The sequence below is a fragment of the Sciurus carolinensis genome, chromosome 9 (genome assembly GCF_902686445.1).
Source record: "Sciurus carolinensis chromosome 9, mSciCar1.2, whole genome shotgun sequence".
NCBI classification, from domain to species: domain Eukaryota; kingdom Metazoa; phylum Chordata; class Mammalia; order Rodentia; family Sciuridae; genus Sciurus; species Sciurus carolinensis.
This window is the reverse complement of record NC_062221.1, coordinates 15,545,622-15,572,198: the sequence shown is the minus strand read 5'-3', so window position 1 is coordinate 15,572,198 and position 26,577 is coordinate 15,545,622. Positions and strand designations below refer to the sequence as shown.

Below are 26,577 nucleotides of genomic sequence, written 5' to 3'. Positions count from 1 at the left end.
GGCTACCGGGTCTTCCTTCCCTTGCTCTTCCTGCTGTCCCCAGACTTACCCCTTTCGTTTCATGTCCTCCCACCTACGGCATCCACCAGCCGAGGGCAACAAAGTCAAGCCTGGGCCCTCCGAGGTCCTGGACCCTGGCGCTTAGACCCTGAAGCCACATGCACCACAAGACTGTGTCCACTAGGTCTTTTTCCTCCAGCTTCTTTTCCCCTCTTGGACCTGAGGACAGACTCACCCTCCAGTCCACTCTGAGCAGCACCCCTGGATGGTGTTGGTCCATCCAGAGGCCACGAGCCCAACCCAACCTACATAGAACATCCCTGATTTGTTTCCTGATAGGATTTGATCTCGAGTCCTATCTTTTTTCTTATCCTCCCTCTGGTCAGTATTACTTCAGTCATTCCAGCCGCACAGCAGAGTGATCAAGAATATGGAAGTGGAGATCAAATGACCCAGACCTGCCACTAACTATCTGTGAGGCTTTAGAGAAGTGTCTTGACCTCTCTGAGCATCCATTTCCTCTTCTGTAGAACTGGGAATCAAGCTTTGTTGTGATAATACCAATAAATGAAATAATCTTCATAAAGCACTTAACATAGAGGCTTAAAATGTAAGAATTCAATATATGTCCTCTATTATTTTATTTTAAAAGGGTCGTTTATTCACTCTTTGTGCGTTCAGTCTCCTGCCATGCGCCAGGCCAGGAAACTAGCTAGTATCGGCACTCAGAGCGGGAGCTGGGCCTGTGGCCCTGGCACCAGGTAGAGGAGGAGAGTCACCAACCACTGATGCTGCCCAGGGATGGTGACGTGAACGACATCACCTTTCCACATCCCTGGACTTGCTGCGTCAGGTGGGCACCACACGGAGGAAGGCAGAGGACAGAGGGAAAATCCCTCCTCTTGCCTAACTCTCTATTTGACGGAGAGCAGTCATGCCTCTCCTGCCCAGGAGGGCAATGTCCTTTGGGGAGGCCTTGTTGAATCCGCCTGGACTGTTCCGGAAGTAGGAAGGGCAGCAGGGGGTGGGGAAGCGGCAGGAATGTCCTCCTGGCCTGCTGCTCGGTGCCGGAGAGTGTGCCGAGAGGAGGGCCTCTGGACATCAAAGGTTCCTTTTGTCCCCTTGCAAGTGGCAGGGCAGCCCGGCTGCTGGCGATGACTCAGGCTGGGCCCTGACGTCACCCAGGCCGGGCCACTGGCCTCCCTCGGCAGCCAGGAAACCGGCTGGGGAGTGGCACTCACAGCTGCAGCAAAGCTCAAAATAAGGAGGCCGCTGCCTTTCTCCTCTCCATCTGCACACAGCACACCTTTCTTTTCTTTTCTTCTTTTTTTAAAACCTCATGGAAGGTTTTACTTGTAGATCAACTTTTCCAAATGTAGGAAGTCAGAATGAGTGACATCATCAGAAAAATATGTGGAGCTGATCTCGACAAGGAGTGAAGATCCCACAGCAGGAACGCGGTTGGAACTCCTGAGCCCAGGCAGTGGGCAGCGTCTGGGCTGCAGAGGAGCCAGCGCCTCTGAGTAAGTGAAGGCCCACCCTGGGCCCCTCACTCAGCGCCCTTCACCGTGGGCGCCATCTTGTTCCCTGACACCCGAGGCTTGGCAGGCCCAGCTGAGAGGGGGGAGTGGGGACCGCCCTTGGGAGACCCTCTGAATACAGGTCTAAAGGGACCTGATCTTTTTTATTTCTACTGGACCAGACAAGAAATCGGGAAAGAAAAACACGCATACACACACAAGTCGAAATCCTAGGGAAAAATATAGCCCCCATCAGCCCTCTCGCTTGGCCTCCTCTTTATTTCCCGCCCCACACCTCTGATTCAAACTGCCAGAATGTTTGTTCAGAGTTCTGGACGGCTTGCTTCCTGATCTTATACCGACCAGTCAGACATAAAAATAAACTTTGTTCTAGGCAAATATGTGCCCTGTGCGGTCAAATGGTTTTTTCACACTTAACCTGGTAAAAGATGGCAGCCCTGGTAGGAAACTGTCTACAGCACTTCTGTTTTGCAGAGCGTATTTCTGGCCCTTCTGGTGTGTGCACCTTTGTTACCACATACCCTGTTTACCAAGGGCATTTTGTGTGTGTGAGCGCGCGTGTGGTGCTGAGGATTGAACCCAGGGTCTTACACAGGCTAGGCAAGTACTCTACCACTGAGCTACCTTCCCAGCCCTTTTTATTTTATTTTGAGACAGGGTTTTGCTCAGTTACCCAGGCTGGCCTCAAACTTTCAATCCTCCTGCCTCAGCCTCCCGGGTAGCAGGGATTACAAGAGTGCGCCACCACACCCGGCTCAGAGGACTTATTTTCATTTCAACTTGTGTCATGGCTTTTATTAGGATATTAAACTCAAAGACACATTATAGTATGTTTGTGGTAACTTTGTCTAGAAACTCTTCCACCTCTGCATAGCCTATAGTTTACGAGTTCTAGAAGTTCCTATTCAAGAAATATTAAGTTTCTGAAAAAAAAAATTAAGGCATACATAAGAACTGCAGAGAGAGCACATAGAATGATTTTCCTGGCTTCTAAAGTCATGCCCCTGAGTCAGCATCTAGTCTTGTATAGCTTACTTAGCACAGTGAATGTGTTCTGCATAAAATCTTCGTCAAAATGATGTGGGGGTGGTTTAAAAACGAGTCTCATTTTAAAGGCAATAGGGAAGCTCGTCATTTACGAGAAAACAGTGCTGAATTGAACCTTGTGAACTAGCACTCTTTGAAATCAACTACCACATTCTAATATATGTTTTGCTTTTTTTTTTTTTTTTTTTTAATAGATCAGGTTGTCTCAAAGCGAGGCCCCAACATACTTCTGTTCTTCTGGCTGCATGATCTGAGTGCTGTGATCATTAATTTGGTGAGTGTTATTTATCCTTAGTGTCTGCTTACTACTATTTCTACTTTTTCATTTTAGGGTAAGATTTAAAGAAAAGGGGAAAGGGCACAGAGATGTCTGCCTTTGACAATAACAGCTGTATCAAAAAGGACAGGTATTAAGGATAGACAAATTGCTATATAGAACCCAAAATGTATAATGGCTCAAGAACGATAAATAGGAGGTTACTTCCTGCTCATGAAACAGTAAGGTCAGTGGGACGACTCTCTTCAACACATTCATTCCGATTCTGGGCTGGGACCGCAGCGCAGTGGTAGAGCACTTGCCTGGCACCTGGCATGCACAGGCCCCGCAGATCGTCCCCAGCACCACAGGTCAGGGTGGGCGTCGGGAATGGTCAACCAACCGTACAACAACGACAACAAAATTGAGATTCACAGGCTGAGAGAGGCTCTACCTTCTGCAGCATGTGGTTTTCACAGTTACCTGGAGTGTCTTCACTCCTGGATGGAAGAAGAGAATGTGAAAATGTGCACGTGGGCTACTCCTGGTGACCGACGCCTGTAGTCCCAGAGACAAAGGGGGCCGATGCAGGAGGCTTGCAAGTGTGAGGCTACCCGGAGCAATTTTTGAGAATAAAAAATAAAGGGCTAAGGGTGTCGCTCAGGGGTAGAGCACCTTGGGTTCAATCCTCAGCACTGACTGGTGGTGAGTGGGCAGGTGGGGGCACTACACAAAGGAAGTTGTCAAGGGCCAAGATTAGAAGCACAGCATTTCACATCTCCTCGAATTTCATTGGCTAAAGCTCAGTTATGTGACCACAACTAACCACAAAGCTGTCTGGGAAATGTAGTCCCTTGTCAGGCAGCTGCTTTGCACTGACTACTGTGGAGAATTTCTGGAGAAGTCATTTTATGTGGCATAGTATATTTGGGAACTTGGAGATGCTCAAGGAGAAGGTTACAGAAAGGAGCAACAGGAGAAATGAAAATTTATCAGATATTTAGGATTTTCTAACTGATACTCTTAGATAACATCTGGCCATGTGGGCAAGAAGCAGCGAGGCTTCTCAAGATGCCTCTGTCGGCACCAGCCCTAGGACTTTAGGTGAGCACCTGCTGCTGTGCCCACTCAAATAGGAAGGGCATTCTTCCCCTGCTCTTCCTTCCAGGGGCCTCTTGCTCTACGATCCTTCTGGTGTTGTCTCCTTCCTGTTCCAGATGAAGCATACCATCTGAAATTGTTCCGTGGAATCCTGCTACCCAACTATGAGCCCTAGTGACTTATTGGAAGGCCCCTTGTTTCCTTAGTGTGACTCTCTGTTCCTGGGGACTTTGAGAGATTATCCTGTCTCATCTGTTCCAGATCTTAGGGGGGAAATTTCCCTAAAGAGAAACCTTCAAACCAAATTATTAGAGAAATATTTGAAAGAAGACTGAAAAAGGCTTAGGTTGAGATATTAATACTACCCCAAAGGAGTTGATGTATAGCTCTAACTTTTTCTGTTCAGGACATTTCAAAACATTTACTGAAATAATGAGAGGAAAAGTTATAAATCCTATTTGGAGATCTCTTGGCTCATTTTCTATTTTATATAGACTTTTAACTGTTGTTGATCTTGGTACAGTTTTCCACTTACCGGTAAGTTTCAGTAACCACATGGTACGTGCCTTATGATGTCCCTAATGTAAAAACCTCCAATAAAAATGACCGTAAGTCTTTGCTTGAGTGCCGGGTACCTAGCTCTCTCATGTTGTCCTTAATAGCTAGCTAAACAGTCTGGTTTCTGATTCAATGTTGCCACTGGACTTGACATTTCTGGCACCCACATCCACACCCTAAAGAGCATGCATTGTCCATTGTATGAAAAGGTCGGTCACTGGCCAGTTTGACTCAGCCTGTCAGATGGCTGATGACAGAGCCTGATGCCTGGCCTGCTCTGCGTGTACCACTCTGCTCAGGCCCCTCACACCACGAAGGGACTGAAGAGGGGCTGAATAGAGCAATAGAGTAATTTTTGCAAAAATACTTCCACCTCTGAAAGTCCATTTTCCCGGGTTGTTGGGGACTGAAAATATCTCCTGAGCTGGGAGCTGGCTCTGCTGATAAAAAGAGTCAAAGATAAATCAGGTTGCGGGGGGGTGGGGGGGTATGGTGCTTTCTAGAAGCAGGAAGCCAAAGAAGTAAGTTGAGAACAAGTATCAGGTTCCAAAAGCTGGAGCCATGTGGGAATGATCTGCCGCTGGAGTCCCAGCTAACAGGTTCCAGGAAGGGCAGAGCCCAGGGTCACAGGGAAGGAGGAAAGATGTCAGTGTCCATGAGGTGGGGATACGCGCTAATCGCAGCTTGTTAATTTCAACTGTCATCTGACAGGACTCCTCAAAGCTCATAGTGCGAGGCAACTGACATGAGTGGTGGGGGGTGGGGGAGGGGTCAACATCCTGAGTTCTAATTTTCAGCTGCGTAGTACAGCAGGAAGAAGGGTGTGACCATGAACTCCCGTAACCAGAATTCACTGCTGTCAACACTTAGTGTTTGAAAGAAAGCCACAGATCCCCACGATCACTTGACAGGGTCAATACGGCCTATAGGGTAAACTCACAGACAACACTATCGAGGTAAAGTTGTATGTAAATATTTTATAAATATTTTAATATCTGACATTTCTTCCCCCCCCAAAAAAACCATCAAAGTAGATGTTACGGAAGAAACCAGACTCTCTTGAACTTGAGTTGCCTTAATTTGGGGTCTGATTATTTCTTTCAGTTTTAATTATACATGAGATGTAACGTTCAATTTGAGAGACCATAGTCTTTGCAGAGCTTCGGTCATCTGAAGGTCTTAGCCTGGCTTCCTTGGCCCATGCTGAACAGATGTGGAGGAACACAGCGGTCTCATGTAGCGCTCCTCCATCAATTAGTTGTTCTAACCCCAGAGGTTTTCTAATTGTCAGAGCACAGAAGTGTTCCCTTCCCCCGGGGTCAGCATTATAAAATTTCTGCTGCTCCCTTTAGAGGGTTTTGCAATAAGCCCACGTCATATTCACCAAAGCTAAGAATTCACAGTAATAGGGCTTTGTAATTTCTCACACTGAAATCCCCTAATTTCTTGTCAAGAACCAACTTGGAAAACACCACACTGGAGACTTCAAGTTTTGTTATTAACTCAAGCAGCCTCTGGTTTTCATCAGACTTTTAATGCTTCCTCCCACCTCCAAAATGGTGTTTCTAAAAAATGTAATGTGGAGGCTTTGTTAGAATGGTAAGGTCAATGCCCAAACCATTCTTATAAAGTCCATGTTCAGTCAATGAAAGTAATTACCATCATTATGGTCAGTATTGGTGTTTGGGCTTTTGATGTTGCTATTAAGTATGATTGTTTTGAAAAAAAAATGTTGTGTGTTTTTTAATTCTCTTTCATCTGGTCCATAGTACTACTCCTAACCAGTCAAAGCATATGACTTAGGCTTCAGTGACCACTTGGGGAAGCTTGACTCTAACCCAAAGGCCTGCTGGAGAGGCCACTAATCTCCTTCAGTGAAATATTTGACCTGGGATTTGCTGAGATCTTCCAGGGTGGAGAGATGAGTCAACTTTCTACCAAAAAAATGATTCCTGGAAACCTTTGGGGGCGCCCAGTGTGTTGGGAAAAGAAGTTTTAGAAACCACTCCATGGAAGCATGGACCTTGGGTGGGGCCTCCCAGGCCAGGATAGCATCCTTGACTAGCATGCCTCTGATCATGAGTGCAGCTTGCATAGGGTAATGGGGGAACTCCCCTCCATGTTCCAGATCCTACAGGCATTATCCTAAAATACAGCAACGAAGTGGCATATAGAGAAAGGACTTCCTCATTGACCTAAGTTCCTTGGCATCAACTATACCAAAGTACCTCGCCAAAGGAGTAGTTTAAGATTGAGCCCGGGTATGGAACCCAGTATCTCTGTTGCCTGTCCTCAGGCAGCAACCAGATTGTCACTGGTTGACAATCTGGTCTCTGGTAAGAGAGGTCTCTTCCTTCTTTCTCATTTTATAGGAGACAAATTCTTTTTAATAGAGTCATAACTAGTCACTGAAAAAAATCTGGAAAATCACACAAAATATCAAAAAGAAAATAAACTAACACCAAGTCATAATTCAATGTAAGCATTTTGATGAAGTTCTTTTTAATTTTTCCTATATATATTCCTTTCTTCTTTTAAAAATTATCCAGATGAGTGGGATGTATGGGTGCACCCCTATAATCCCAGCTACTCGGGAGACTTAGGCAGGTGGATTGCAAATTTAAGGCCACCGGGGCAACTTAGTGAGAACCTGTCTCAAAAAAGCACCCCAGGTTCCATCTCCAGTAGTAAAGGAAAAAAAAAAAAAAAAAAAAAAAAAGGTTTTTTTGCTCCACTTTCCACTTAACATTATGTTGCAAACATTTTTCAAAGTCACTAAATGCTCTTTGAAAACATGACTTTTAATGTCTACATCCCCATTGTATGGATGCATCTTCACTTATCTTTTCCGTGGAAATTGGATCACCCCCAGTATTTCACTGTTGTACATACATAAACATTCTTTAGATAAATCCTGTGGATGCCTTAGGAAAAATTCTTTGAAATTGGAGAACATGGTCCAATGACGTGCTGTAGAGCTCCTGGGGAGTACTGTGAATTAGGTTCTAGAAAGATCTCAGTGTTTATTACCAAACCTGGGTCCCCCCTTTAGTTTCTCGTATTAAAATGCAGGCTTCCAGGCCCTAGTGGCATCAGGACCTCTGAGAGGGGTCCCAGTGCATTTTAATCCACCGTCCCAATTCTTATGCACATTAGAGTCTGACAACCATAAGCATCTATATATTCAATTAGTTCAATGCACATTCAATTTAACAAACATTTATGATATAAAATAAGTAAGGCAACCCCAAGCTAGTATATTGTCCTAACCTCTTTTGTGTTCCTACAACAAAATACCTGAGGCTGAGAACTTCATAAAGAAAAGAGATTTATTTATCTCACAGCTCTGGTGGTTTGAGAGAATATCTGCTCAACTCTGGTGAGGGTCTCAGAGTGATTGGCATTACAGGGGCAGGATTACGTGCAAGTGTAGGAAGTGGAACATACAGAAGAGGGACTCAGGGCTATGCCAGGCTCGCTTATCATGATCCTCCTCACAGTAAGGTCCCATGGCCTGTATTAACCCATTCTGAGGGTGATGCCTCATGACCTAATTTTCTTCCACTGGGTCTCACCTCTTAAAGGTTCCGCCACCTCAACACACCACACTGAGGACCGAACCTCTGGGACACAAAGTTCTGGAGGAAACCATACCCAAGCAATAGCCCATATGTCAATCAGAGTTTAGCTTGAAACCTCTTTTTTGGCTTCTACATTTTGGGATTTCCTTTGGTATGGTATAATAAAAAGCTTATTATTTACTAGGGAACCAGGAAACCTTATCACTGAGGCCAACCTGGTTCATTTACTTCCTGGAGGTCACCAAGAGAATCAGTGGGACAAGTTGAACTAGACAAAGACACACCAACCACTGGGTAGCAGACAAAAGGAACCAACAAGAAGATATCACCTTCCTCAGCTAGGGGACTTTTATCAGCCTTCTGATAGGCAGGGCCATATCTCAGGACACATGTGTGCAGCACAGACCCAACGAGGGGCCCAAGTGCCCATCTTCGTCACCTAATGAGGTCAGACCACCAGTGCCCTAAGCCCTGAGGTGGGTACTAAAGCTCGAGGCAAGAGGACACAGGGCAGCCATGCAGAGGGCATCCAGGAGGTCCATGCCACAGGGCAGGGCAGGGGTGAGTCCAGAGTCAGAAACCAAGAGAGCAGGGCAAGGCTGGGCAAATGCCAGTCTAAAAACATGGGCAAACTCCAGGCCAGGCAACCATGGGATGAACAGAAGGGAAAAGAGAGCTAGAGGGGAGCCTAGCAGAACCTCAGAGGCAGGGGTGCCTCCTCTTCGAATGTGAGCTGCGCTGTGGCTGGCCCTCCCTCTGCTGGCAGGGGAGGAGGGGACGGCCCTGAGGCTGGGACTGAAAATGGAAATTTAGAAAATAATGGACAAAACGACCAGAGTGGAGAACCTAGTGGACAGACAGCAGTCAGATTTCACACATTCTCATCACCTTCTAACAGGAAGTGTGACATTCCCTCCTGTCTGTGTAACAAGCCAAAACCATCAGACCACACCCACTGGTCACCGCTTGGTATCTGAGGGCCCTGTGCTTCTTCTCCTTCCACTGCCTCAATGGCTGGAAGATCACTATTGCATCATTTGACCTTCAAGTTCACAGACAGCTCAGCTCCCAATAGTCCCCAGTGTGTGTCTGGGTTCTGTAAATCACCACTTAGTTTCCTCCACATGCATGCCCTGTTGTGACAGCTGGGGAAGCATAAGAGCCAGAACCCAAGGCACGCCTCACCTGTACCCATTCTCCACGCTTAGCCACCAGGGAGTTTGCCCTTGACCACCAAGCTCTACCATTCTGTCCATGCCTCCATTAACTCATGGCTGTCCCCACTCAGGATGCCTACTCTCCTGATTCTTGGTTTCCTGGACCAAGCTCATTGATCTGGGGATGTAGGTTCACAATGCATATAGATTCAGGCAATGTCAACGATTTTCCTTAAATTAGAAGTACAACTGATAGAAGCCTGAGAATGGCTTGGGTAGTTCAAGTCCTCACTATGTTTGCCCTGTGCAAAGCCCACGTCCATGTTGTCCTGAACAATGTCCTTGGCTGAGGCACATTCGGATGAGACTCAGATGAAGTTCTGATTGTTCACAGGATGTGTGGACCCCAGGTCATGAAAGTCTATGTGGTGACAATAATAGTGCCACCGGTTCTAACGCTTTGAGGGCAGAAATTGGAATTCCACGACATCCAGACAAATACTGGGCGGTCACAGAGTAGGAAGTTCCAAGGCAAAGATGTATTCAGCGGGTCCTATGATTTGTCAAGTGCCGCTGGTTTCCCACCCTTACTTGTTCATGTTGACTCTGAGTCTCACCTCTCCTCACACTAACTAACGAACTAACTAACTAACCTACCTTTGGAATTAAAAGCGTTTATATAATCTCAGATCAAAGCTGCAGGAGGGCGCTGACCCAGGGAAGTTCTACCCCTTCGCTGCGGTTTCAGATCACCTCCCTTTTCCCGTAGGCAGTATCCAGTCTGCCTGCTGGGCCAAGGGTCATTGCCTCCAAGAGGCTAGCATCCCCTGGTGGCACTGCAGTCAGGAGCAACTCGGGAAACCTAAAAGCTCCCCCATATCCAAAGAGACCGCTACTGTTTCCCACCATCTCGATGTCAGACAGCCCAAAATGCTGTGTAGACAGCCATCAGGAAAGCTGGAACCATGGGAGATATCTGGCTCCAACCCCCCAAGAACTGAAAGTCCCAAACTTTACTGCCAATCTTGACTGTGACCATCAAAAGGAGCCCCTATCACCTATCAGAATGGCTCCGATTAAAATTACTGATGTTATTAAATGCTGACAAGAGTGTAGGGAAGCTGGATCTCTCATAAACTGTGGATGGGAATGGAAAATGTACAGCCACTCTTTGAAACAGTTTGAAATTTTCTTATAAAGTTAAACATATACTTAACCTATGGTCCAGCAGCTCCACTCTTAGGTACTTATACAAGAGAAACCAAAGTGGGTGTTCACACAGTAACCTGAACGTGAACATGCATAGCAGCTTTTTTTTAATAGCTGAAAACTGGAAATGAGGCAAATGTCCTTCAACAAGCACGTGGATAGCCAACTGTGGTACAGTCAGAACCTGGAATACTACTCATATAAAAAGAGTGCTCGCACTTCACCTAGAACTTGAATGAATCGCAAGGGCATTATGCCGGGGGAAAGAAGGTCAATCTCAAAGGGTTACATACAGTCTAATTACAAACTACAAATACCAAATTACTGTGATAGGGAAGAGATGGGTGGTTGCAGGGCTCAGGGCTGGGGCAAGCATGTGACTAGAGGGTGGCACAGGGATTCACAGTGATAGACAAGTTCTGTGACCTGACTATGTGACCTGTCTAGACACACAATAACATTTCACAGAACCACAGAGACACGCGCAGAGAGTACGTAAACCCTGGGGAAACCAGTCAAGAGCTCGAGCTCTGCCTGAGCTGAGTGTACCAATGACCGTGGCTCGGTTTAGACAACATACTATAGGTTGTAAGACACCGTGGAGGGAACAACAAAGCATTCGCTTATTGTACTTATTTTTTTGCACTTCTCGTGAACCTATTTTTAAACGAGGGTTTCAAAAGCAACTTTTAATAAAAGTTTTTAAAAATAAGTCTAAGAAAAAGAGGAGGGGGTTCCCCACCATGGGGATGCGATTCCTGCTGTTTACTTTGCGGCCTTCTCCTTTGTGGCTGGGCCTCCACAGCGTCCTGGTGGCTTTGGCCTCACCCTCTGCCTTTCAGAGTCAGCCCACCTCGGATGGAATCAAAGCTCCGGGATTCCAGCGCGAGTGGGAACACGCCCCCTTTCAGCTCCCAGAGACTGTAACTTCAAAGCTAGGTAAAGATCTGGAGATCTAAGAAATGGTCTCCCAGTGAAAATCGAGGACAAATCATCCCTCGTGCCCCTGCACAGTCGTTTCTGGAATAGCTCTTTGTTCTGCCCTTCACACAGATTATTCTCTTCACCTTCCTCCAATGGCCCCTCCTCTAATGGAGGAAGATTAACCCTTCTTTGTCCCCTTTCAATCCCGTTCAGTTGAGGGCTTTCTTGTAACAAACAGCCTGTGCCACAGCTGAATGCTACCAAGTCAGGTGGCTACTTTCTCTTCAAAGCATTTACACCTCTATCGAACACCTTTTTGCCAGACTTGGCCCTGGAAAGAAGGTTTTGAAATTAAATTGATCATGAGCTGCCTGGGTTTGCAGTTTGGAATTGCACAAGGCGTTGGGCATTTGGGTCAAGGGGCATTCTCAGCACTCACTACTTTCAGAGCTTTTTCTTAAAGAAATTCAAGCTTTAGTTTCTCCTCTGCTCTGCAGAAGGGCCTCCAGCATCACCTAAGATCAATGCTGAGCATATGGGCTGAGGCCTCTGTGGCCACCTGTCCACAAGTGACAATCCACAAACATGCAACCCACTGTCCCTCCATTAGTGGTCTTATATATTTGGGGACTCATTTCAAGAGACCACCGTGAGAGCAAGCGGTGAGGTGAGAGCAACAGAGGTGTAAATCTCTTGGCAGGAGGTGAGTTGACCATCAGGACAGAATGCTAGAAAGGCGACAATTTGAACGGCTGACTTCCGTAGGTGTTGGTGAATCTCCGCATTTTGCACCTTTTGGTTTCAAAACCAGACAGAACAATGGAAAACGAAACTTGCAACGTATTTTTAGCTGTTTATGCTAACTCATGGGATTTTTCTTTGCAAACCAAATAGAATGAAGGCAACTGCAGCTGGCTAACCTTAGTCTGATTGACTAAAATAGTAGCCAAACATGGTTCTCCAATTCTTTTCAAGTGATTCTTGGTCCCAGGTGATTTGGGGCCATTATTTACTATCTTGCTTAAAACTACGGAGTTGTGCTTTTTAAAAAAAAATCAAGTATGCCATAACATTTTCCTCTAAGAGGAATTGAGGAACATCTTATAAACCCTCTCTATTGGCATCTATTCATGAGCCATTTAATCAATAACCACTTATTAAATATCTAAGTGACGGTTTGGAATTTTTTTTTAATTGAGACTGTGTATGAAATTACAAAGAGCAGAATACTAAAAATTAAGGAGTAATGCTTCTATCCGGGTTGCTAGGGTCTTCAGGTGTGACGTTTACTGTCTCTGAACTTGATTTTCATCTCACTCAAAAAAAAGGTGGGGAGGGGGTAATAGCCGGGTAACTGTAACACGAGCTACTTAGGAGGGTGAGGCAGGAGGATCAAAATTTGAGGTCAGCCTGGGCAACTTAGTGAGACCCTGTGTCAAAATTAAAAATGAAAATGGCAGCCAGGTGTGGTGGTGCACACCTGCAATCCCAGCGGCTCAGGAGACTGAGGCGGGAGGATCCCAAGTTCAAAGTCAGCCTCAGCAACTTATTGAGGCCCTAAGCAACTTAGTGAGACCCTGTCTCAAAATAAAAAATAAAAAAGGGCTGGGGATGAGGCTTCGCGGTAGAGCACCCCTGGGTTCAATCCCCAGAACTGCAAAATAATTTAAAAGGGCATAGATGGTGTTCTCTAAAGCATTGTCCCCATCCTATAATACTAGAACACACACTCTGCCCCCAAGGGCCCGAGGAAATGCTGAGGCACGTTTTAGAGGCCGTGGTGGTGTTGTCAGGCCACTTTTATTTCCGGCTCCCCATTCCCTGTTCCAGGAAGGACAGGTTTACACAAAGCACCGGGCCCTGCCTGCCAGTCGGTGTGGCTCCCCTTGGTAAACAAGCAGTGAAGTCCTGGAAAGACTTCTAGGGGGGGTTTTCAGCCCCAGGGCCATTCCTTAACTCACCCAGCAAGTTCTCCAGTTTTAGGAGGTGACTTCAAAACCCAGAGCTGAAGATGCCACTGGTAGGGGAGAGGCAAGAGCTTCCGCCAGTGAGGCCTGCCCGTTGCTCAAGGCTCCAGTGCCACGGCAGACGGAAGATGTCCCAGGAGGAAAGCAGAGACTCGAGGAAAGGGAGATAATTCAATACAACAAAAACATATTGTGCTTTTATCTTGAGTCCAGAGGAAGTGGAGGGCTCACTGAGGTTTGTTAAGCTGCTCTGGCTGAGAAGACGAGCGTGCTTGTGGCTCTTCTGAGCTGCAAAGTCATTTATCTCCCAGAAGAGAAAACCAGTAAGTTTGTTCCCACGTTGAATTGGGGAATATTTGTGGCCCAAGGTGAAGAAGAACACAAGAAGAGGATTAGGCTCTTATGTGAGGTGGATTTATGGATCTGTACAAATTCTTCCTTCACCCCCTTCATTTAGATGCCTAACTTCCTTTTTCAATGCAGTTATCAGCCTTTCTAGAAAGAAAAATCTCAACTTTCTGCTGAATGTGTATTTTGCCAATTCAGGATCTAAACGACCCTGTTGTTTTAGTTGCTCTCCATTTGGTGACAGGTTAGCAGTCAAGGCAGCTGGTGAGCACGTCGTGGGTAGGGGCATAGGGAAGCTGTCCGTCTCCACGGGCACTGAAGGTCATTTTAGTGCCACCGAGAAATGAAAGCAGGCACTCTTTCATTTCTTTCTCAAGCTGAGGTAGTGGTATCCACAGTGGTGGGGACACCTGCTGTGCATAGTCCCGCAAGAGGATCTGAGTGGGTTTAGGGTGTTGTCCACCACAGCCTCCCTTAAAGCTCTGTCATTTATCACTTTTCTATGTTGAAAACCACATAGTTCACATTTCCTTCTTCTTCCAGCTCTTTCCTGGAGCATGAACCTCAGTGAGTCCCCAAGGCTTGCCGCCCAAGCCTTGACATCTTTTCCCACACCTTTCATGGATCTAATGGATGGAGGTGAGAAAGCCGATGTCTAAGAATGGGTGGCAGCTTCCTGGAGTTTGGACTTCTCAGACATGACCACTCACCAGCTCTCTTCTATCACCACGAGCACTGAGCAGGATAATCCTCTCCTATTGCCAGGCAGGGTGGAGCTAGTTGATTAGAAAGCCCCCTTTGAGAGCCATCTGGCTGCCATATAAGATTACTGCCAATGAAGTGACACAGTCATCTGGTCACAAACACCAGGAGGCAGGAGACTTGGAGTCCAGCACTTGGCCTGTCCAACCTAAGAAGGCAATCTGGGTTTTAGAATAGCAAATTTACAGAGCTAGAAGGGACCTTAGGGTAAAATGAAGAGATTTTAACATATAGACTCATTCGTTAAAATGACGCATGGAAAACACTAAATTTGGCAGAGGAAAATCTATTACCCCAAAGTTAGGCTTTTTAAAAGTTCTTTTTGGGGTGGCTCAGGAGTGGAATGCTTGCCTTATATGTGCAAGGACCTGGGTTTGATCCCCAGCACAGAAAAATCAATTAATTAATCAAAAAATTAAAAGGCCATTTTTAAAATATGTTGGGGGAAGGAACTCATAATACCTCCTTAGATTATCTGTACAGGAGAAAAATACTGTTTGTGAATCAAAACCAAGTCAGTCTTGATTGTTACACTGATTTTTCTTTAATTATAATTTAGACTAGAATAATCAAAGAACTTGATAAAAAATTTACAACTGCTGAATATATTAGGTGTAAAAGGAAACTAGTCACAATTCTTAATACAGTGAGTGGCTAAACTCACTTATTAAGGATGTGATCTTGGACAAATCACCAGATACCTCTCTCAGCCTCAGTTTCCTCATCTGTAATATGGAAAAACCGGACTTTACTAGGTGAAATCTTGGTTCACATGGAAATATGTATATATCCTTCCACTTACTTTACCACAAAAAACATTTCCAAATTATGATAAATCTTCCTCACAAATTGTGAGGTTTGCTTTCTACCCTTAACTTCTCCAAATTTGTTGATTCCTCCTATTTTTTGCTGTCTCTTCCACCTACTGGGTCCAGCCTGTCTCCAGTTGGTGGTATCCTGGATACTCACAATTCCCGGGGCCTGGAAAGTAGACACTGGTTCATCTAAACAAGAGTAGCTGTTAACTTCCAGGAGCTAGGGGACCCTCCACCAGGTGTCTGCAAATAAAAAAGTACTGATGTTAGAAGTGGAAGGAGGAAGTCTTATCTTCTACGATGGGTGGAAAGACAAACCTTGCAGTCCATTAGACTTAGATTTGAATCCCAGTTCTGCTATTTACTGTGTGACTAGTAATCTTTATTAAAACTAAATAATACCCACTTTGCAGGATTATTGCATTAGAATTAAACAGAATAATTAATAAAATAATTAAATAAGCTTAAATATTATAGATTCCCCATAATTGATAGCTATTACAGACTTTCAGCTCTAATCAACAGAAAGCAGAAGTTCCTACCTAGATCTCTAGGCAAGACAGAGATGTTCAAAGTAGATTGGACTTTCAGCTAAAATGTCACCCAAAGTCATTTCAGTTATTAATAAATTAAGTCATCAAATTATTTCCAGGGATGAATTCGGCAATAGACAGATGTAATAACCAACCTCATTAAAAAAAAAAAATCTAAGCTTTTTAAATCCGAAGAATTTAAATGAAAATGTTTTATCTGGCGAATATTTAATTTTTACATTCCAATTAGAATAGCCTAACATGATAACAATTTCACCCACAAGTTGACCAACTATACTAGGTGTAAAAGGAAAACAGCTGTAATTTTTAATGTAGTGAATGGCGTAAAGAAATGTGCAAACCAATCCAAATGTTTATAAACCAAGGATTCCTCTGGGACTCAGTGCCCTGACTTTATGTTTTTTTAAAAACATAGAGAGTCAAGCTGTGTTCATACTTGAATTATGTACTTTGCATAAGCCATGTAATTTAACTTTAACCCACAGGAGTGAAAATAAAATTAGCTCGGCGTGCAGAACAAGGAGACAGAGAGCAAGTAAGAACGTTAATCAAAGTGAAAGACTCGCCCTGGCTGCTAGCTAGCTCTGTCCTCCAGCTTGCTCTTGCCAGATTATTTTGGATACCTCGTGCCTGACTCGTCAAAGTGGCAGAAGCAGGCTCAACTGTTCACTGGGGAAAGGGATTTGTCTTTTAACGACTGTGCTTATGCCCCAGGAGGTTAATGAGGTGCACATAATTTTTAAAAATCATAAGTGAATGCATAGCTTTGCCACTTGTAATCATGACAAAGCTGAAGTAATTTAGGTGTGAGCATTTTTTTTTTCAAGTACAAAACAGGATTTACTAGTCGAGAATGTCTGCCTAAGCAAGCTCATCCCTGTGAATATGTTCAGCCATAGCTCGAGTTTGTTTAACCCAAGCAGGTTTGGTAAACATACCATGTATGCTCCTTGAGTGTTTTGGAACATCACCTGGCTTTTCAGCTCGTTTTGATGGAGGGTAGATAGGGAACCCCATGGGAGGTTTGGAATGGCTTGCCCTGGCATCTACAAGTGCCAGTAGGGGACCAGACCACCCTTCCCTATAAAAGCACAGAACACCATTCTCCCATCTCCAGGGAGCCTGATATGGATTACTGTCCTCGTCACTGTCATTTATTATCCCAGACAGAGGAAGCAGCGACTTAGTCCAATGTGGTCAGATTCCATAATTGTGAATATTTAGCCTACATAATAATAATTCGTGAATGTTTAACATGAATGTCTAGCTTTCCAATGTCCTTAATGGGGACTCTCTCAACTGACACTGAGTGACAAATACCTAGGTGTTTGCCAACCTCCTCCAACCCCACTCAAAGGACCCTGCTTTATAGATGGCCGTCTATTAAATGGGTGGCTTGTAACTCAGTGTGATAGTCTGTCTTAATTCTCGACCCCCATGGTAAAGGAGGAATTGGCCTAAGGACACTCCATTCTAATTTTCTGTCGCTGTCAATGTTAGCCAGAGCTCACAGCGCTCTGAGGTGGGGGTGGGGAAGATGGCTCCCCCATTGGTGTTAGATCAGGAGCTACTGTTTTCGTTAGAGCCACATTTATTTCTGGAGTAGTTGTGAGAGAGATGTGTTCCAAGGAGAAGAGGACTTGCTGGAGCCCAGGTATGACCCACCTCCAGAATCACCCAACTCAGAGACTAAGGCGTAGGGGCTAGCGGTGGGCAGGGTACTTTCCACACATTCAGCTAAAAATCACTTCTGTTCTGGGGAAGGAGATAGGAAGTGAGCTAGAAACAAAAGATCCTGTTGTGAAACCTAGTACCTACGTTGAGATGTTCAAATGCATTCTCTCCTTTAAGAAATTCTGGGGAACTTGAATGTTTGGTTCACCTGGTTATTTTCAGCCATTTCTTATAGAAGAGAGAGGCGCTGGAAGATGAGCAACATCAGAAAATACTAATTCATTTTTGCATGTGTTCAAATTAATTAACATTAGCATATGCAGTGATGCAATAGGCAATTAATGACTTTGGGGGAGATAAGAAGATGAAAAATGTAAATATTCCATATTCAAAATCCATTTCATAGCATTTTACAGAAATGTTGGCTTATATCCAGGTTCTAAGGGTGGGTGGGGGTGGGTATGGCTCCTTTGTAGCTAAAGAAACAGTGGAAAGAACATGTTCTGTTTCCTTAAAATAAATGACCTCTTGTTTCATATAGCATGGTAAATGAAATGCTTTTCTATTTTGTTTTTGTTTTTGTTTTTACCTGCCGGCACAATCTGGAGAAAATTTTTCTAGCAAGCTACGCTCTTTTCCTCTTTGGGGACATGGTGACACTGGTTTTGTAGCAAAATAGTATTTGCTTATTAGGCATTTCTTAAAAATCCTGAATAAGCAGCTCTTTCAATAGTTTTTGTTCCACATGTTAAACATTTCATTGCAATTTGAGCTTCAATTTTGTGTGCGTGCGTGTGTGTGTGTGTGTGTGTGTGTGTGTGTGTGTGTTGATAGGAAGGAATGAAAGAGGATGTGCATAAGAATTCTTGCAGGTTTTTTTATTTAAAAAATTAATTCTTCACAATTATATATGGGTGCCTCTGCAGAAAGTGATGCCAATTTATTACATACAGCCAAACCAGGTCCCATCAATCTTGAGCAGTGGGGGTAGGGAGGTGTATTGAAGAAGACATGAAATTTGGTGTTTGAGTAGATGAGATTTAATTTTCGGGAAACATTTCACTCATAAAACGGATAGCAACCCAGCGTCGGCCCTGACCTGATGTCAATGTCATCGTACAAGCGTAGCTAAAATAAGCTTCAAAGTAAAACAAAGAACGTTGCCTCTCAGCACAACACGATTTCTTCTCTTACAGTATGTACCGTCTGAAGCCTTTCGGTATTCCTATAAATGCCTTGTTACTTTTAAATTTAGCTTTCGAAGGGGGAGGGAGGAGAAAATCATTTTGCATTTTCTATGTTCTGAACACGTACAGTATGCAGCTGTAAGTCTTAGTATTATTTAGGTCAGTATCCTAAAGATAGCTTTTATTGTTCATGATGGTCAGCTATACATCCCAAGGAACTCAGCATCAATTTATTTTTCTGTCCTGATTTTTTTTTCTGCTGCTCATTTTAAGAAAATTCATTCCCATCGCAATACAATCCAGTCTGAAGCGGTATCTGCCGTTCTGTACTGCAGATACATTCAGCAGGATACATTTACGCTGCTTGTGGTTAAAGGTTATAGAACGGATACAGACAGCTGATCATGCATTCTTCTGCAAGCCTGCCGGCACCATTTAGGATTTTGAAAAATAGTCTAGAAATGCTCTACCCTCTATCAGAATCATTCTTTGCTTTGCAATAGCTTAACAGTTTGGGTTTTTGTTGTTAGCAATTCTATGAAATTAACAGTCTATAAAATGCAGCCCGGACCAGATACATACTGTATTGAAAGCTTTCTTCAAGAAGAGGATATGACTGTATTCGTTCCAGCTTATTTTCTTCCTTAGCAAAAGGATTGGTTCTCAGAAGCAGAAGGGTTCATGCACTGTGCAGCAGCTCTGCTGAAGTGTATGAAATGCCTTCTACTGTCTGGTTGCAGAATTTGGAGTTTGCTAAACAGTGTTTAGTGATTGGGCTCATCTTGCATCAGCAGTTGATGACATTTTTCTTTGTTCCCTCCTACCCAGTTGAACCAAGACTCTGAGGCTGATATGCAATGTCACTTACAACATTAATCAGATACTGCATTTAAGGTGAGCTGTCCCTTGCCTCCTCCTTTCCCAGTGCTCGTGTGCTGCATGCAGTGCGTATCTTGCTTCTGCGAGCCTAAGATGGCAGGCAGGATTAGCCGGGCTTGTGCTGTGTGCATGCTGTGTATAGAATTCATTACACGTTGCCTAGTATTTCAGATGTGAGTATGTAAATGCTCTGTATGCCATATCATCTGGTAGCGAAGACTTGTTTTTTGCCTCATTACAGCCTTAGGTATTTTGACATCACCTTTCATTTCCGATTCATTTGGATGTTTTCATCACATTCAAAATACGATTTTCCCTTCTTTTTGAAACAAAGCCAAAGAAACCCCACAAAACCCTAAAACCGAAAACAACAACAACAAAACTCTGCTACCAGATGGTGTCTCCCCTTTCTTCTTGCATTTGCTGTCTTTTAAATAATGTATGTTGTATTGTTAATTAATGTGAGTATCAAATTAAACACTTGAAACTTACATGTTTATTGTGCAGGTAGGAGGCAAGGTGGAATCTATTTTTAACTCTTATGCACTCCGTCCTGTGCAAGCAACTTGGGTTCTCAAATTTGTATTTTCAGTGCTGGTATCAGTGGTTTGATTTTCAGCAAATGTGACAGTGGCCTTTGCAGTGGTCAGCTCCGAGCTTTGAACTCTCAGAGGAGCAAGGGGAAAAAAATTCAACACATCACCTCCTTGGTGGCAGCCTCAGAGAAACCTGGGATGAGAAACTTCTCTTTTCGGTCCTGTTTTCCTGTTGATAAATTCAGTTCTCGTGATCACAGCACATTCAAGCTGTTCTGCGTATGATTTTTTGGTGTGTGTGGCAGTTGCATTTAAAACTTGTGAGCAAGAAGACGGAGAAATCAGTTGGTCTCCATCGCCTTCCATAAAAATGGCTGAGTGTCTTGTCATACTAGGACTGCATTAAGTGACACACACAGGTAGGTTGAAATTTGCATGTTTTCTAGATTTTTTTTTTGAGCCATGCAGCAAGAGCATTAAAACATGACTTTAAATATGCACTAAAATATAACTTTTAAAATAAAAAATAAGATAGCTATAGTCTTTCGGGGGGAGGGTATGAAACTGGGTAGCCTCTCTATTCAGATACTATATAAATGTAAAGCTTTGATAAACTTATAAAATGATTCTGCTACAAGAGTGAGATGATTCTTTTTTAAAAAAAAATCAGTTATATCATAGGTGTGGCGCCTCTAGACAACAAAAGAATTTTTTGAAAAGTCTGATGCTTCAGCTTCATTTTTGCTTGAAACTAAAAATAAATGGGTTTCTAGAGATAATTTCAAAGAGCGCAAATAAGCTTAATAAGAAACATTAAAAATATTAAAATTTTAAGAAGCGGTCTTTAAACGTGTTCTATGAAAGATGAAAATAAAAACTTATATACTTCCAAAACCAAATTTGGATAATATATAAGGTCACATACACTATTTAGATATGTACATATCATTTAGGGGGATGAGGGGTTGCAATCTTTAATGGGGGAAATATTAAATATAGATGGCCCTCTTAGAAGAAATAGAGCTTCACTAAGTGAAATGGAACCCCTACAATGGTTCATTACAAACCATGCAGTTGTGGTTCTGTAAGAACCAAATTTTGGCATTTAAAAAAATAATTTCATGAGCTCTTTCCTTTCAGCTTAACTTCCCAAATATATTTTAGTTTCAAATTAACACTGGGCCGGAACCTGTTTCCTTGGTAACCAAATCGTATTTAAAAATGCAATAACAGATATGCAAAAGAATGTGTTTAAAAAGGAAACAAATGTTTAATGAAAATTGTACAGTTGTTTCCTCTCATAGAGAACCTGAGCTGATTTTAGACGTTTTAAAAATGCGGTCTTCGAGCCTTACATATTAAACCATATTTCTAAATATATAGAAAAGGCTTGCACAGTGACAGCTTTCTTCTTCCTCCTTTGTGCTCAATACTTTCAAAATTAAGGTTTCCTTTGTACTGTGCTCCAGAATGCAGGTCAAGGTTTGTGCACAGAGGTGTAGTTTCATTATCACGAGTTCAACAGCGTCTCAGAAACAAAAGATATTTCAGAAATTCTGAGAATCAGAAAATGCTTATGCTCCTGCTTACCCCATCCCTCCACTGATGACCCCGGAGCTCTGAATAGAGAAGGACCCCAGGCCAAACCTACCCCTGCAATGGCAAGTGCATGTTGAGTTTCTATGGAGCGTCTTTGGAGGTGTGTTGGGAGGAAGGTGCTGCCAGTCTGAACCTTGCTCCCACGTCAAGAACGTTGAGACTCAGAGGCATCTGTGTAAATAGGTGCTTTCTTCTTGCAGTTTGCCTAATGTTCTAAAGCGTTATCTGTACAATCGAACCTCTTGTGGGCTACAGAGGGTGGTAGTTGTTGTTGTGTTGTTTGGAGGCCAACTAAAGTATTTTGCTTGTAATCTGTCTCTGGCTCAATTACATTAGAACATGATTCATCTCAGACTGATTTTGTGCTCTGGGCTTCCCATGAAATATCCTTCCTGCAACACCTTTTTTTTTTTTTTTTTTTTTTTAAGCTGTTTGGGAGCCATTTTCCTTCTTGCCTGTGACTTAAAATGACTAAGTACATTTTGAATATAGTATCCATCAGATCGGGACCTGAAAGAAAATGTCAGAAACCTGATTCAGTATTGCCATTTATTTTAGTACCAGTAGCATTAACACTTGCAGCAGGATCCAGCTAATTGTCATTTGCTCTTGAGCAAATAGTGAGCCGGGCATTTATAATTAAAACACTATTTCTATTCAGGAAGATTACAACTACAAAGTCTTCTATTTTGATAGGCCAATACAAATTAATCATTTTGAACCCATTTGAATCTTAATTACAAGATTAGATGGATGCGATGTAATTGTTTTTACCATAAAATGAATGCCTGAGAGATTCAACATTTATAGATGACGATCCTTTTGTTTTTAGCTCAGAGATGGTTGCGTCATCTTGTAGATTTTCATACCTAATGATTTTTTTTTTAATGGCATCATTCATTTAGGTTGCTCTTGGTCTTGTCCAAAATTTTAAATACAATTCAAAGAGTCAGAAAGCCAAATAAGCCTGTTGGGAAGTATATTATACCACTGTCATTCTAATAAATAGACCAGTGAATGGAAGGATAATTATTATTTATTACTTTGTTGTGTTTCACCTAATACTCTGCCTTCATATTTCACAGCAATATTTACAAGGCACAAAGCTTTTCTAAACTTACTCATTTACAATGATCATTGGATTTCCTAGATTAGCAGAAAATGTTTCCTGCTGATTGAAGATAGCACTTACCCCTTTAAACCTCGCTGTGTGGAAGACTATGCTAACCCCATTCACACTTCTTGGCTAAGGTGTTTATACTGGGCAGGCCAGAGCAGGTGGGACAGGAAGAATGTGCAGACAACGGCTTTGTTCTCACCAGAATGAAATGGGCAAATGTGTGGTTTTCTGCCTGGATGCTTTATAGTGTAAAATTCCCAACTCTTCCCCCCACCCCATTTGGAGAATAGGAAATGTTTTTCCAAGCTTTCATTCAGTGCGAGTACAGGATTTCAGCTCTTGCTACTACAGTGAGGTTGGTCTATTTCAACCACTTTTACAGATCCCCCGTATATGGGCTGAGAGTCAGACCGTGACTTAGAGTCTTTACTGCTTGATACGTGAGAAAGGTCTAGGAAAAGATCCAGCAGCTTTCTATTTGGTACTAATTCATGCTAAACCTTTGGATTTCTGGTAGCGTGCAGCTCATTCCAACTGCTCCCTTCCAAGGGAAGTGCCATTCTAAACAGCTTTCTTGGTAATTAAACAATTAACACGTTTACTAAGCACCTACTATATACCAGACATATTCCAGAAGCTGGAGATAGTAATGAGCAAGACAGACCAGAGCCTGCTTCTCATGGGCCTGCCTCTACGATGGCAGGACAGGAGGTGGGAAAAGTAGGCAAAAATGAATATGCCAATGAATAATCAAAGAAGACAAGTGTAAAAACGAAAAATAAAATAAGAAATTAAAAAAAGAGGGCAATGTGCTGGGGAGAATGGCCCCTGGAAAATGGCGGACAAGGAAAGCCTCCCTGGGGCGGGAACACTTGAGTGGAGTGCTGCCTGGCATGAGGACCCCGCTGGGTGGAGGTCTAAGGGGGCCTCACCAGGCAGAGGAGGACCGAAGCTCAAGCTGCAAACTTCCCTGTTCTTGTGTGAACCTACGGCTCTCTCAGAGCCAGTCTGGGCTGTTAGGTAAGCTCTCCCTCAGTGGGACAGTGGCCTGGGCACTGGCTTTGACAAACTCCCAGAGCTAGGAGCCAGTGGGGTCATTGCTTCTGACCCAGGCACTACCCTGAAACTGCCTACGAAGCTGCCGTGAAACTCAAGGCAGTGCAGGCCTGGGCAGTGAGGAACCCTGGCACCGATCCTATGCCAACCCAGGAAAGGCCCCTAGAGCAAGGACATTTCTGGGAAGCGTCTTGCTTTGTTTTTCATAAGAACCCCAGAATTTAAACTCACCACAAAGCCCGAAGATAGCCATTGAATTTTCTTAAAAGGCAAAATGGCGAAGGGTCTGTTCCGCCTTGCCAATAGGCTGTCTCTATCCTAGACTGCCTCCCAGCTGTGAGATTGTTTTGAGGTTCCACTAAAACGCTCCTGCTCGGCAGACATCTTTGCCTGTTGGTGTTTTGTTAGGTTTGGTTTTAAGGGCTTACTGCTTAGAGTGAGTTTTCTTATTCGATACAGCAAACAGTACTTAGAAAATTCTTAAGAACCAATACTCTTTCATGCCTTTTAAGAGGGTCAGCTGACAAAGGTCAGAGAACAAGGGATGAGTTTGTTCCACAAGTTACAAACTATAAGTTTCTTCTGAGACTTCTGGATATTCTAGAAGCACTTCTAGAATTGATTCATAATATAGCAGACTTTGCTTACATGGTGGAGATGACCTGCCTGACTCCTTGTACTTCACTTGGTTTTGAGACTCATCCCACTAAATGCAGATAAGCATCTTCTAGTCCTTTGTAGTAGAATATTGCTGCCTATCTACAGGGAGAGGACTTCAACCATTCAGTTCATTTCTTGGGGCATTTGTTGAGCATCTACTATGTGACAGCATTACTATGAGCTGAGTAGAATGGAATATTGATGTGGTGCCTATGGAACTCTGTCCAGGTTCCCACACAAGGCTGGGGCACGATATGGACAGTTATAATTATGTGTCCTCCCTGTTGCAGAAAGAAATGAATAGCATACAGTTTTCTTGGTAGTCTTTGTTACTATTCCCTGAAGTCCAGCCTTCGAGTTGGGGGCAGATCAGCTGATGACAAGGACAGTTCTTCACTTGGACCTGTGTCTTGTTCTCACCACTTTCTCAAGATGTCTTGGCTCCTAATAAGCCACCGTATGTCTAGCTGCCCTTCTCCAAGCTGGTGTGCCTGCTTTGCCAGGTGACCTCAATAATGACTGCCACTTTTGCATTCATGAGCAGATGTTAAGTTGAGAAGCCCCTGAATGCAGAAATTTGAATTTGTGATGCAGGCAAGATGCTTTTGCTTTTTAACTTCCCTGGCTGACAAGCAGGGTGGGAGTGGGGTTCTCCCAGCTCACTGTCCGGCAGAAGGGAGTAGGCTTTCTGGGGAGCAGGTAATTCAGGAACCACTTGTCCAATCCCTTGTCTTTGTTAGGTGATCCCATGGCCCACACATCTCCTTGAACGGAAAATTACTCTTTCGATCTTGCAACTGACTTTGCATCTTTACCTTGAACGGCTTCCTTGCTTCTGCAGCTATTTCTGCTCAGAGTTCGAGACCAGCTCTTGGAGGGAGTTTGTTTTCTGGTCCCGTTTTGTTTTAAAAACACGACTAGAAATATTCATTCTGGTTCGTGAAAGGCGGTGGACGCTTTCATTGCTTTATATAATAAAATCACCTTCTTCTTTACCCCGTGGCCATGGCTGCCAAATAGATATTTTGAAATTTCTTTTCCTTTTGCATACTAAAGTCTCCTACGCGGGCTGAGGCCTTGCTCTAATTAAGGCCTCACAGCGCTGCCCGTCTTCCCCAGTGCTGAGCATGACGCACGGCGCCTGCCCCCAGGGCCTTACAAGCCAGTGAGACGAGAAAACAAAAGCCACCAGCTGAGAATGTGGTTAAATCCCAGAAGGGCAGTGCCCTTGTAATTTCCCCCCCTTTTCTCTCGTTTCTTGAGCTAAGGAAGGAAAAAGGAGGGCGTTTAGTAGGGAAGATCCTCTAAAGCGCACAGGGTGCTGGGGAGACCATGTGGAGGAGAACGGGGTGTTCATCTGGGCAGCAAAATGGGGCACGGGTGCAGGCTGGAGAGGGCAACCAGGGGGCAGGCGGGGCGCAGGAGCTAAGGAAGAAGGAACAAAGGGACAGTCGGGAGGCAGCAAAAGGAGCGGCTGCCTTCCTGCACCCTGAAGCTGGCAAGAGGGGCGAAACTGGAAGATAAGGCTTGGGAGGGCCCTGAAGGCAGTCCACGGAGACTGGGCGCTGTGGTCTTCTCTCTGCTTCCTCGTAGTGTTGACCTTGTTGCTTAACCGTCCCACGTGGCTGCGTGCAGAGCCTGCAGATTGATGCCCTTAAAGGCGATTTATCCCGGAGTCTAACTGGGTTTCCAGCTCTGTCCCGAGGTTCCTATTCCACAGGCTGACAGCGCCATGCCCCCCACCCATCCCCCTGCTGCTCTGCTAGATCTGAATCGAACTTGAATTGAGCAGACCTTTCACGCCCTGCTTTTGGCCTTCTACAAAGCACAGACTGAAGATCTACCCAGAATACCTGCTGTAAGGTGCGGGCTTGAGGAATTCTTTTCCTCAACGTCGTGGTGCCTACGGCAGGCACGCTGGTGTGTTCTGGGAGCCCCAAAGCTGCCTTCTTCCTTCCTTGCTCGCTCAGCAGCAGTCCATGCACGCCCTGGTTGGAGTGTCCCTGGAGCTGTCCCCAGCACATATGCCGATTGCTTGAACTCTGG

The 26,577-nt window shown here is 44.1% G+C and overlaps 1 protein-coding gene across 8 annotated transcripts in view; it reads left to right on the top strand.

Moving 5' to 3' along the window:
* The first annotated feature begins 1,019 nt into the window (after positions 1-1,019).
* Positions 1,020-26,577, top strand: part of Zbtb38 (zinc finger and BTB domain containing 38) — a 97,705-nt gene continuing 72,147 nt past the window's right edge. For 7 of the 8 annotated variants that reach the window (XR_007110201.1, XR_007110197.1, XR_007110199.1 and 4 more), the window contains exons 1-4: positions 1,020-1,523; positions 2,783-2,862; positions 19,510-19,575; positions 20,153-20,515. The gene's annotated coding sequence lies outside the window, so the exon portion shown is untranslated. The remainder of the gene's footprint in view (positions 1,524-2,782; positions 2,863-19,509; positions 19,576-20,152; positions 20,516-26,577) is intronic. The other variant, XM_047564115.1, reaches the window with a different exon arrangement.